The following is a 13,692-nucleotide window of genomic DNA, read 5'->3' as shown; positions in this document are numbered from 1 at the left end:
ATGGTAGGACATTAGGATTTTGGGTATCATTTTATATTTTGCATTTTGTATTAGCTTTGGGTTGTAATTATAAACTCTTGTAATTATGTAATGATGTAAATATATGAAATTTCATATTATTGGAATTTTTTTGTATATTATGTTGAGAAATATTTATGAATGTGCTTCCAGCAATGAAGTGAAAAGAAATATTTCTGAAAATAGTGTTGTGATTTGAGATTGAGATTTTGAGATTGACTTGAATGTGTATAATAGAGTTTGGATTTGGAAATTATATTGGAAGTGTTTTTAAACAGGTTCAGAAGAACTGTTTTCCAATTTACAGCTAGCACTCTGTCGGATTTTCTATAAAATTTGCAAAAAAATTCAGATTTACCAAAAAATTGTAAATAAATAAATTAAAAGGGATAAATTGTAATTAGAAATATAAATTGGTGCTCCAGCACACTGAATGGCGTAACTTTCTCGGCTACACTGTAGACGGGTAAGGGGTGTCACAATGTATGTCTCCTTATATTGATTATGCTATATGAATGAATGAATAGACCATTCCTTGAATGTTCTTGCCTCCTTATTTGTTGTGCTTATTATGCTATGATACTTGCTTATATGCAATGCTTGTAATGTGTTTCCTAATTGGCTAGCCAAAGCCCTATGCTAATATACTCATTTTGATCTATAGTTTATTGTGAGATTCTACTAGCTGATTTGTCTTGAAAGAGTTTAAGCCAAGTGCCACATGATCCTAAGTGAGTGCTAATACTAGGTCAGTGACAGTTGTTAATAGAGCAGCAACTGATCCGTGAATATTTGAAAGCATGACAAAGTCAGCTGCATGTATTGATGCCTAGAGAAAAAGGTCAAAGAGATCTTTGCCCAGATTGATGAATGTCCTACTTACGAGGGGCTGACAACAGAGCTTATGTCAGTTCACCTCGCTTTTGAGCATTGTGATAAATGCATTGAGGCACTAGAAGAGAAAATTGAGTATTTTTAGCTGTGGTAGCCAAGCTATCTGGGAGTAAGGGTGAGCCAATAAAGCTTAAGGCCACCCAAAATCCCACACATGCTGGAAATACCCAATTAGGGATCTCGATAGTAGAATGTTAGAGTTTGAGGCAATGGCCTCTCATATGGAAGATATGATAAAAAGGTTAAAATCCATCATCGATTCTCACAATTCTCTTATAGGGAATGTGGATGACATTAAGGATGATGCCAAGGAGACCACGAGCACAATCTATAGTGAATTGTAAGAATTAAAAGGGACAGAGACTCTATGAACTCAGCAGGTTGCTGGGCCTAACAATGGCTAACTAGTCATTCCCCTCCTAAAGAACATTAGGGGCACAATTGGGTGTGGCTGAAAGAGACATCACACCCCTAAAATTACATAAATAAAAATAAAATACAAAATACATGGATTTTCCCCTCTTTAGTCCCTAAAATTTACACTTTGCTGCCTAAACTTCTTACCCCTTGACATTGAAGGTGATCTTACTAGTGAGACCTGCCAACAATTCTCATTTGGGGGCCTATGAGGTAGGTAAGGCTAAAATTCTAGAACCAAAAGCTTTTAGTGGTGCTCGTGATGCGAAAGAGGTAGATAATTTCCTTTTAGATATGGAATTATATTTTAAAACTACTAAAAATGATTATGATGAAGATAGGTTAAAGATAGAGCCTACGTATTTGACCAATGATGCCAAACTGTGGTGGCATGCTAAAGTGAAAGAAACAATATCGGGACAGTGCTCGATTGTTAGTTAGGATAACTTTAAGAAGGAATTAAAAACTTAGTTTTGCCTTGAGAATGTAGCTTACAATGCATAATGCAAATTGGCTAAACTACAGCAAATTGGTTCAATTCAAGAGTACGTAAGGGGTTTTTCAGCACTAATATTGGACATCAAGAACATGTCTGAGATAGATAGGGTATTCAACTTTCTAAAGGGCTTGAAACATTGGGCAAAGAATGAGCTAATGAGACGAAATATGAAGGAGCTCAGTGTAGCTTTGGCCACAATAGAAAGTCTAAATGATTATTCAAATAATGCTCCCAAAAGGAAGTTTAATTCCCCACTAGGCTTAGACAATCATCCTAATAAATGGGGTAAGGTCTTAAGTAAGGGGGCATACTAGGGTAACCCTACTAAAGGAAGGACAGAAAGGAAGAATTAGAACTTTGGGCCAAATGCAAATAGGCCAACCAACCTGGGAAGAGAACCGAACAATGCAAGGCCACGAGATAACCATTCTCAAGGACCAAGTAACATAGCAATAGCTATGCCTAGAACATTAAAGTGTTCATTAAATTGTTTCCTCTGTGATGGGCCACATCGTGTGGCAGAATGCCAGCACAAGGGTGCTTTAAATGTCTTAAGAGCCATTCAAGATGAAAAGGGTTCAGAAGAGGAAGAATAGAGGATGGAAGAGAGTGATCCATCGATGGTAGGTGCTTTTCGCTTTCTTGGAGCCTTGGAAAAGCAAAAGCCAAAAGCTAGTACTGAGAGGGGATTAATGTATGTTGATTTATGCATTAATGGAAAGGCAGCATAGGCTCTTGTGGACTTTAAAGCCACCGATAACTTCATGGCAGATAAGATGGCATCACAATTCAAGTTAAACATACAAAAAGATATAGGAAAGATAAATGCTGTTAACTTTAAAGCATTGAACACTATAGGAATTGCTCATGGAGCATCTTACTAAATGGGGCCTTGGAATGGTGAGATCTATTAACCCCGTGTAGCTCAAAATGAGCATTGATTTTGATAATAATAAAACTCAACTAGAATCTATCTAACTCAATTTCAAGTGATGCGTAGATTCTTTCTTTTATTCATGAAGAATCTTTGAAGTTGCATCTAAGGAGGAAGGGCACTCAAAGGCATCCTAAGATGAATCTAAGTTGAGAAAGAATAAGATTATGAAAGCTAAGACTCAAGTTGAAGGTATGAAAGTCATAGAGTTAGGAATTGAATCTTAAGATTTGTGTAAAAAGAATAGATGGAAGTTTTAGTTAATTCTAGCTCAAAATTAATTTTTCTTTCAATTACTTTATAAAATTTTCTCTCATTATGACCTTGGATATTTCTATTGGAATATATATTTCTCTTAAGGTCTAAATCAGATTTTTAAAGATTAAAATTTTTCTGAAAAATTTGAAACAGGCATCTAATCAATTAGTTTGCTAAAATATTAGTTTGCTAATGTTTTTGCTAAAATTATAGTTTGCTACTGTTGCCAAAATTTTATTTGTTTGCTAAGTGATCAGAGTTATTCTACTTCATGTAAAAAGACAAAATAATGGCTATTTTGCCTAGAACAGTGTGTGTAACGTTCCAAAAAGGTTTCAAACTGTCTAAAATGATTTGGGACTATAAATACACTTTCTTTACTTTATTTTACACTTAATGAAAGCCTACAATTGCTCTCTAATCTTGATATTTCATTTATTGTTTTCATTCAAGAGCTTTAAAGTATTTGAGCTACCATTGGCAAATCAACTCATCTCTTCTTTATAGTTTGGTCTCTTGCCTTTAAAAGAGCAAATAGTGGAGTGAAGACTCAAAGAAAATTCTTTGAGAGAGTGGATGTAGGCTAGTTAAGCCAAACCACTATAAAAATCATTGCATTTGATTTCTCTAGCTCTAATCTCTTTACTTTTGCATAATTTATTATCCATGCATGATATTAAATGTTGAGAGACATTGATGATAGATTGAGTTAATATATTTGAAGATATATTGATTAGGTTGAGAAATTAGTTGAATATTTTATGATGCATGTTGTGTTAAAAATTGCTATAAATATTGATTGAGGCTTGAATTGCAATTTAGGAACACATTCTTGAAACACATATCACTTTCACTACATATAGGAGCACCTAGTTGAACAAAGCCATAATTTTTCATTAGGCTACAAGCAAGGGCTAAAAAATTATTTAAGTCCAATTCACTCCCCCTCTTGGGCTATTTTGGGACAACAAATTGGTATCAGTGCTTGTCTCTCTTAATTAAGGTGTTACAACCTTAGAGTGATCCCCAATGGCTGGTTCATCTAGCAACACTGTCGGTATTTCTGCACCACTAGCTGAAGGCTACTCAATTACTAGACTACCACTCTTCAATGGCACAAATTATTCATTTTGGAAAGTTAGAATGAGAAATTTCATGCAATCTGTGGATATTGACGCATGGAAAATTATTAAAAATGGTCCATATGTTTCTCAAAAAGATGGTGAAGGAAACACTAAAGTTCCTAAAATTGAAAATTAATATTATGACAATGATTGGAAGAAAATTTATGTGAATGCTAAAGCTATTAATATTTTGCATTGGTCACTTGACCTTAATGAATATAATCGTGTTTCAGGATGTCAAACTGCTAAGGAAATTTGGGATAAGCTTGAGGACACTTACGAAGGAATGGATGTCATCAAGGAATCCAAAGCAAACCTCTTTATTCGAGATTATGAGCTATTTGAAATGAAACCAGGAGAATCAATTGTGGATATAAGCACAAGGTTTTACCAATCTTGTCAATCTTCTCAAAGCACTTGGTAAAAGATTTGAGAAAGCTAAACTTGTGAAGAAAATCCTTAGATCTCTTCCAAAATCTTGGGAAGCAAAGATTACGGTTATCCAAGATACTAAGGATTTTAAACTATTCACCTATGATGAGGTCATTGGATCTCTCATTGCACATGAGATGGTATATAAGAAAAATGAAGTTGAGAATGAGCAAAACAAGAAGAAAAGCATTGCTCTCAAGTCTAATAAGGATGAGGAAAAGAAGAAAGGAGTAGTACTTAAAGCTGACTCAAGTGACATTTCAAGTGCTTCAAGTGATGATGATGAAGAAATGGCCATGCTTGCAAGGAAATTTAAAAGAGCTTTCAAGAAGGGAGGAAGCAAATACAAGAAATTCTTGAAAAAGTATACTCCCAAGGATAAATGTTTCAAGGAATCAAAAGAAGAGCTTGTATGTTATGAATGTCACAAACAGCGACATATCAAGCCTAAGTGTCCATTGCTTAAAAAGAAGAAAGGAAAAGAAGATAAGAGCAAAAGGCCATGAAAGTTGTATGGAGCAATAGTAAAGAATCTTCAAATGATGAATCAAGTGACAAGGAAGTTGCTCACTTTTGCATGATGGCATTTGAAGAGAAAGCCAAAAGTTCACAAAAGGAAGAAGAAAGTGATAATGAGGTTTGCTTCAAAGGGATGGAGGAAAGTGAGAAATGGTATATAGATAGTGATTGCTCAAAACACATGACCTATGAAAAGGACAAGTTTTCAAAAATCACAATGGTAGATGTAGGACATGTGAAATTTGGAGATAAAGGAAAGGGAAAAATAATTAGAAATGGCACAATTGAAACCGATCCTTGCATTGAAGATGTTTCACTTGTTGAAGGTTTGAAATACAACTTGTTAAGTGTAAGCTAATGTAACACCCTCACTGTAGCAATTCCATACATTCTACTGTTCCGATGACCGGTGTCGGTCCGGACAGCTAGAACGTCCGGAAAAATATTTAAACTAAAGTGAGGAACTATAATTAACTCAAATATTGATAAGAAAAATTTAGGAAAAATTTTAGAAATAAAATACAACCAAGTTAAATGAGCCGGTGCCCTAGCGATGGGTAACCTAGTGGGAAGTTGCGGTTCTCGCAACTAGGAGCCCTAGACCCGGGAGAAAATTCATAAAATAATTTTTGAGACTCCAGAGAAGAGTCATTGAGGTTTCTATGACATTATAATGCCAAGAAAAGGTTTAGAAAAATTTTTCAATCGGTACAGACAATTTTAGCCCGTTAAGCCAAACGGAGGGCATTTTGGTCATTTCGTCTTTAGAGATGATTTTTGGCCGACTTGTCCAATTAAGTAAATAATTATTATGACATAAAAAAAGGAATAAATATTGATGAAAATTAAATTAAACATGAGTAAAAGAAAGAAGAAAGAAAGATAAACCGACAACTCGGTAAGAGCAAAATTTGGTCAATTAAATTTGAGGGTCCAATATTGACCAAAAATAATGATTATTAATTTAATGAAGCTAAATTAATTTAATTAATTGAAATTATGAAAATTAAAAATAATTATTGGAAAGTCAAATTATAATGATTATAAACTTCAAAATAATTTCAAATTTGCCATTCTACTTATTTACCATATTGCCATTAAATATTTAATTATTATATAGGTTAATTATTGAACCAAAAATCTGCATTTTTCCCTTCTTCTTCCCGTCACTTGCCTTCTTCCCTTCTTCTCTAAAATTCTCCATTAAAACCCAAAATCCAAACCTTAAAACCCTAAGTCTCAACCAAATTTTTTCTTGGAAAAATTATAGCCCACCCTAAACTAAAGCCTAATTAGTAGAAAGCACTCAAGAAAACCAAAAAAAAAATGAGTTTGGGGCAAGAGGAATTTCAGCCAAGGTGGACCAAGAAGGAGCTTCAAGTTTTTTATTGATGAGAAGGTTGAATTGAAGTTGAGTGAAGCTAAGGAATAAGGCTAGTGCTAGAAATTCTCTTGGAATTTAAAATTATTGCAAGTTGATTTAGGGTTTGCTCAAATATGGAATTTTGTGTTGTGACTTGAATTTAATGATGTTGAGGTTGATTATTGACTATTAGAAGTGTTATAAATGTGAATTGAAGTTTGGAAGTTGGGTGAAATTGAAAATTGGGAGTGCTTCTCTTATGCAGGAAATTTGGACCTATGAGTCCAGGGTATTGTTTGACCTATAACTGAGGTTGTGTGACTCCAATTGGTATGAGGCCAATTGGAGGTGAAACTAGACACATAATGGCACAACTTTGGTGAAGAAATCATGCCCAGAAAACCAAACCAACTTGACCAAAAGTTTGCCCTAATTCGGGTGACCTGCAATCTGCCTGGGCAAAATGACTAAATGAACAGTATTTGGTCATTTGCCCATAACTCAATGTAGCAAGGTCCAATTGACCTGAAATTTTACCAGCAATAAGTTGAGATATAAACAACAACTTTCATGAAGAAACCTGACCCAAATTATGATCATAACCTAGTCAAATTTCCAACCAAACTTGAGTTACCAAATCTGGCAGAAACAATTTTACCCAGAATTTTGGGTTCTGCCCAATCCGGCCAGTCATGGTTTTTAGGCCATAACTTGAGCTACAAAACTCCAAATGGAGTGATTCAAAAAAGGAAATTCAACTAGACAAAATGAGGAACAACTTTCATGTTGATCAGTTTGCCAAATTCCTACTGTAAAATTGACCAATGGAACAGTAAAGACAAGGCATGAAAACTGAAAATTTTGCCCAATTAACATTAAGCTTGGAAATGGTATTGGCAACCAATACCAACAAATTTTGAATGCAAAATGTGGTATCTTGGAGAACTTAGGTTCAATAAATTTATTATGTATTAAAAAGTCAACAATTTGAGTGAATAGTAATGTGAATAGTAATACAAAGACACAAAGTATGATAACTAAATTTGTAGAGGAAATTAAGGTATGAAATTTGGAATCCATGAAACATTCATGGATTACTTGGAATAGAAATAGTAATTTACCTAAATGACTTAATAAACATTTAAGTTATGTGAGTATATGATTAAGATTGGTATTCCCCTTACTAGTAGTTCTAATAAAACACAAGTAATACCACTTGAATATGAAATGAAATTTAACTAGATGGATTGTTGAGTATAAATAGGATGAGGTTTATATTAGGATTTATGTTTCTATTACAAATAAGATAATAAGACCTGGTATGAGTTATAAATTCATATAAATATTGTAATGATTAAATGAATCACATGAAAGTATGAATGGAACATTAGTTTTCTTTATAAGGGAAAGGAAGAATGTTTTGAGTACAATGGTATATGAACACCATTGTTATGAATTGTGATCAATATGAATGATGTAAGGAATGTATGAATATTATGATGAATGTAAAAATTATGAAATTTATCATGAAATAACAAAGTCATAAAACACAATATATTAATATTTAATGATATTATGTGCCCTTGTATTGCCTAGACATGTGTGTCAGATTGGATAGTTTGGCATGCCAATAGGGTATTATTTTAGCGATCGCGAAGGCTTTATGCCTGTATTCATGGCTTTGTGCCGTATTCATGGCTTTATGCCAACATTCATGGCTTTTATGCCCCATTATGTGTTATCATGGCTTTTTAGCCATACTGACTGCATACGTGGTTGACGTTCTGCGTCCCATGGTATGACGGCCCGAGGCACCACGGTGTCCAGTGCCAACGATCCGTTATCCAGTTTAGTCAGCCTGTCATAGGTTACTTGGGCAGTGAAATTTATTGAAATAAGTTAAGAATATTAGTAATGAAAAATATTAGAAATTAAATAAATGAGTAAGATGACCTAAAATAAATTAGAATAGTTATTTATTAGAAAGAATCGAAATAAACTGGACCGATATTAAAATTTACTTATTATGAAATAAACTGAGACAACCTAGAAAGTATTGAGAAAATGCTAAAAGATTAGCAAAGAAAATTATAACATACATAAATATTGCAAATGTGACTTACATAATAATATAAGCATAAATTTATTATTTTTAGATCATTTTTCTATGTACATTATTACTGTACATTGGCGAAATAAACACTTCCAAAGAAGACTAAATTAGGATAAAACTTATTAAATTTTAGAAACCGCATGTGAAGTATAAATAAATCTTAATTATTTGAATTATGTTTTATTTCTATCTTTATTTGTATATTGTTTCCTTGTTATATTATTGCACCACTAAGCAGCAATGCTTAGCGCGATGGAATTGTTTCCTTCGCGCAGGTACTGAAGCTAGAACCCAATAGACGTTTGACTGGGAATTTTGGGAGTTTTGATCTGCAGAGTGTCAAAGTTTGTCACCTCCTCAGCAATGCATGTGCCCATATAGATCATAATTTGTATTTTGTATAAAATGCTAGATATTGTATTATAATGTAGATTATGAACAGGTAATTAATAGGAATGCGATGTAAATTAATTAATTAGCTTTTTCATATGTAATTAATTTATATATTATGTAAATTATGAAATTTTGTAATTATTTTGTAAATTATGTAAATTAAGGAAATTTGAAAATTTTGCTTATGTAATTTGAGAATGTTTACATATGAATTGAGTATGAATGGAAATGTATGGAAATGTTTATGAAATTGAAATGTATGGATGAGATTTGAAATATAAGAAAATTATGAGAATGATTGATGAGATAATTATGATTAGCATGGATAAGATTTTATTTTAGAAATATTGTTGAATTTCAAACAGGTGAATATTGAAATACGCCAAACGATAATAAAATAGGGGAAACTCCGCTAGTTTTTCCATCGAAAATTAATTAATATTAAATTAAACGAGTTCAAAATTATTAAAAAAAAAAAATAAAGTAAGATAAGTTAGGGTGTTTCGGCACCGATTGTAGCACGCCTTGCTTGACTACACTGTAGTCGGGTGAGGGGTGTTACAGCTAACTTTGTGATAAAGGTTTTGAGGTAAAGTTTACTTCTTCTCATTGCACAATTAGTAACTTAAATAATGACACATTGTTCATTGCCAATAGATCTAATAATGTTTACTTGCTTGACATGAATAACATTGAAACTAATCATGTTACATGTCTAGTATCTTTTGACAATATTAGTTATTTATGCATAAAAGATTAGGACATGCAAGCATGCATACACTTTCAAAATTGTCTAAGAAGGAACTTGTTAAAGGTCTTCCTAAGATTAACTATGAAAATGAATTTCAATGTAGGGTATGTGCACTGGGAACGCATACTAGAGCATCTTTTAAATCTAAAAATATTGTTTCCACTATTAGGCTATTAGAATTGCTTCATCTTGATTTGTTTGAAACCCTATCTCCTGCTAGTCTTGGTGGGAAGACATATACTTTAGTTATTATTGATGACTATTCAAGATATACATGGACATTATTCTTTGCTCATAAAGATAAAACTTTTGAGAAATTCACTTCTTTTAGTAAAATGGTTCAAAATGAAAAAGGCTTTTGCATCACATCTATAAGGAGTGATCATGGAACCGAATTTGACAAACATTCATTTGAAGAATATTGTGATAAACATGGAATTAATCATAATTTTTCAACTCCTAGAACTCCATAACAAAATGGGATTGTAGAAAGGAAAAATAGGACTTTGCAAAAAATGACTAGAACTATATTGAATGAAAACAATTTGCCAAAATATTTTTAGGCTGAAACTATTAACACTACTTGCTATGTTTTGAATAGAATTTCATTTAGATCAATTTTGAAAAAGACCCCCTATGAGCTTTGGAAAGGAAGAAAACCAAATATTTTATATTTTAGAGCATTTGGATGTAAGTGCTATATATTAAATAACAAGAAGGATAACTTGAAGAAATTTGATGCTAAATCCGATGAAGGAATCTTTCTTGGGTACTCAATAAAGAGTAAAGCATATAGGGTGTTTAATAGAAGAACATTAGTTATTGAGGAAACTATTCATGTTTTGTTTGATGAGGCTAACCCTTCCATTAGAAGGAAAGATGTTTTTGATGATAATAATGAGCAGGTGTTTAGAAAAGAAAATTAAAAATCAAGTCAAAAAATGAAACAAAATGATGACAAAGTTAAAGAAACTCAATGAGATACTACAATAAACGTCCATAATGCCAACAATGATCAAATCAATAAAGAAATGCCAAATTTGGAAGAAATACAAGGGAATGAACCCCAACATGAAGATTTACCTAAAGAATGGAGATTCCATAGAAATGTTGCCTTTGTTTCACAAATTGAACCTAAATATTTTGAAGAAGCTCAAATGATGAGACTTGGATTCTTGCCATACAAGAAGAACTCAATCAATTTGAGAGAAACGAGGTTTCGAATTTGGTTCCTAAACCTAAAAATTATTCAATTATTGGATCTAAATGGGTTTTGAGAAATAAAATAGATGAAAAAGGCAATGTTGATAGAAATAAATTTAAACTAGTGGCTCAAGGCTACAACCAAGAGAAACCTTTGCTCCGGTTGCTAGAATTGAAGCTATTAGAATGTTGTGTGCCTTTGCATGTTACAAGAATTTTATGCTTTATCAAATGTATGTTAAAAGTGCATTTTTAAATGGTTATATTGATGAGGAAGTGTATGTTGCACAACCTCCAGGCTTTGAAAATCATGAGCATCCAAATTATGTTTATAAACTTACTAAAGCCTTATATGGTTTAAAACAAGCTCCTAGAGCATGATATGAAAGGCTTAGTAAATTCCTTTTACAAAATGATTTCCAAAGAGGCAAAATGGACACAACACTTTTTATTAAAAAGCATCATAATGATATGCTCATTGTGCAAATATATGTTGATGATATAATTTTTGAGGCTACTAAGGAATCTCTTTACAAGAAATTTTCTAAGATTATGTAGAATGAATTTGAGATGAGCATGATGGGGGAGCTCACATTCTTCCTTGGACTTTAAATTAAGCAAATGAAAGATGGCATCTTCATAAATCAATCAAAGTACATCAAGGATATGTTGAAGAAATTTAAAATGGAAGATTTGAAGAGCATTGACACTCCTATGAGTATAACAATTAAAATGGACAATGCTAAAAAAGGTAAAGAAGTAGATACAAAGCTTTATAGAGGTATGATTGGCTCTCTCTTGTATCTTACTGCATCTAGACTAGATATACATTTTAGTGTTTGCTTGTGTGCAAGATTTCAATCATGTCCAAAAAAATCTCATCTAAGTGCAGTTAAAAGAATTTTCAAATACCTCATTGATACACACTTAATTGGTTTATAGTATCCAAAATGTGAATCATTCGATCTTGTTGGTTATAGTGATTCAGATTTTGCTAGTAGTAGATTGGATAGAAAAAGTACTTCAGGTACTTGTCAATTTCTTGGTTTTGCACTAGTTTCTTGGCATAGTAAGAAACAAACTACAGTAGCTCTATCTACAGCTGAGGCTGAATATATAGCTACTGGTAGTTGTATTGCTCAAATTTTATGGATGAAACAATAATTGAAAGATTTTGGTTTAAAATATAATCATGTTCCAATTAGGTCTGACAACACAAATGCCATAGACTTGATAAAAAATCCGGTCCAACATTCAAAAACAAAGCATATTGAGATTAGACATCATTTTATTAGAGATCATGTTCAAAATGGAGATATCAAAATTGAATTTGTTGCTTCTGAAAATTAACTTGCAGATATTTTTACAAAACTACTAAATGAGGAAACTTTTTGTAAAATTAGAAGAGAAATTGGCATGAGTGAACCACTTTCTTGAAAATTAATTCATATAGATTTAATATATTTGCATATTGTTTGATTTATGAGTAATTTGTTGTGATATTAATTTGCTAAGAAAATTCTATATAACAGTAGCTAACTTAATTTTATACTTGTGAAATTTAGTTTACTAAGTTGTATGCTACTTCTGTGTGCCGAAAATTGGTCTGTTGTGTCTTGTGTTGTTCAAATTTTAAGTTAAAAGTGTCTGTGCATGAGACTCTCTATGCATCAATCAATGTACTTAACCATTCTTTTTTTTTGCTGTCTTATATATATATTAAAAATAAAAATAAAAACAAAATAAAATAAACAAGAAGAAGGAAAGCGTGGGAGTTAAGAAAAATTGATTTTACATCTTTTCAAATATACCCACTGCTGCACGAAATCGTTGCCCACCTGTAATTTTTTTCTTTCTCACCATACCCAACTCCTTCCTCACCTTCTCATCATTTCTCGGTGCCAATCTTACTCATTTTCTGCCTTCCAATTTTTTTTAACTGCACCGACCCATCTTTATTCTTATTTCTCAAGCGCTTCTCTCTCAAATTATTTTTTTCAAAACCCTAATCCATCATTCATTCCTAGCTGCACCGGAACCCATTTTAAACTCCTGATTCTTCATTGCTTCTTGTTCACCATCTATGGCTCACACCAAATGTAAACCCCCACCGTAGCATCATTGCCCTCTTCCTCATCTGAAGAAATCCCAGTTGCTGCTTCAAAAAGGAAATTGAAAGAAAAGAGGAAATCACAGAAATAAATTGATTCAAACAATGCATCATCTGATTCATCTGAAGAAATTGTACTTACAGTCAGGGCACAAGAAAAGGGAAGGGGAAGGAAAGTGCATGGGATCAACATTCAACATGAATAGGCTGCTTCTAAATCCTTGGGTTTTCTTGTCGACAAAGCGCTTTTAGACAGTAAGTTCAAAAAGTGCGAAAATTTTGATCAAGTTGATTTTCAGTTTAAGGAACTCTTTGAATTTCAAGAATGGTTGACTATGTGTGAATGCATTGATGTATTCTATCCTAGACTAGTCCAAGATTTTATAAAACTTTAAAAGTTATCGATGAAGAAGACAGATTTAAGGTTTCTTTGAATGGCAAAATGTATGTGGTCTCTATTGATTTGATTGCCAAAGCCTTAAAATTGCCTAATGATGGCAATAAAATTTTTGCTCATCGAGATGTTGCTAGAGTTTCAGGTTTTAATTTGACTGAATTTGAGAGTGAAATCTTTCCTACCAACACATACACTAGTGAAAAATCCACTAGCACTAAAGCCCTTCAGCACAATAAGATTATTCACAGCATAGTGAATTATGTGTTT

Source organism: Hevea brasiliensis, chromosome 12 (genome assembly GCF_030052815.1).
Source record: "Hevea brasiliensis isolate MT/VB/25A 57/8 chromosome 12, ASM3005281v1, whole genome shotgun sequence".
Taxonomy (NCBI): Eukaryota; Viridiplantae; Streptophyta; class Magnoliopsida; order Malpighiales; family Euphorbiaceae; genus Hevea; species Hevea brasiliensis.
The sequence above is the reverse complement of the archived record's forward strand: the minus strand, read 5'-3'. Positions refer to the sequence as shown.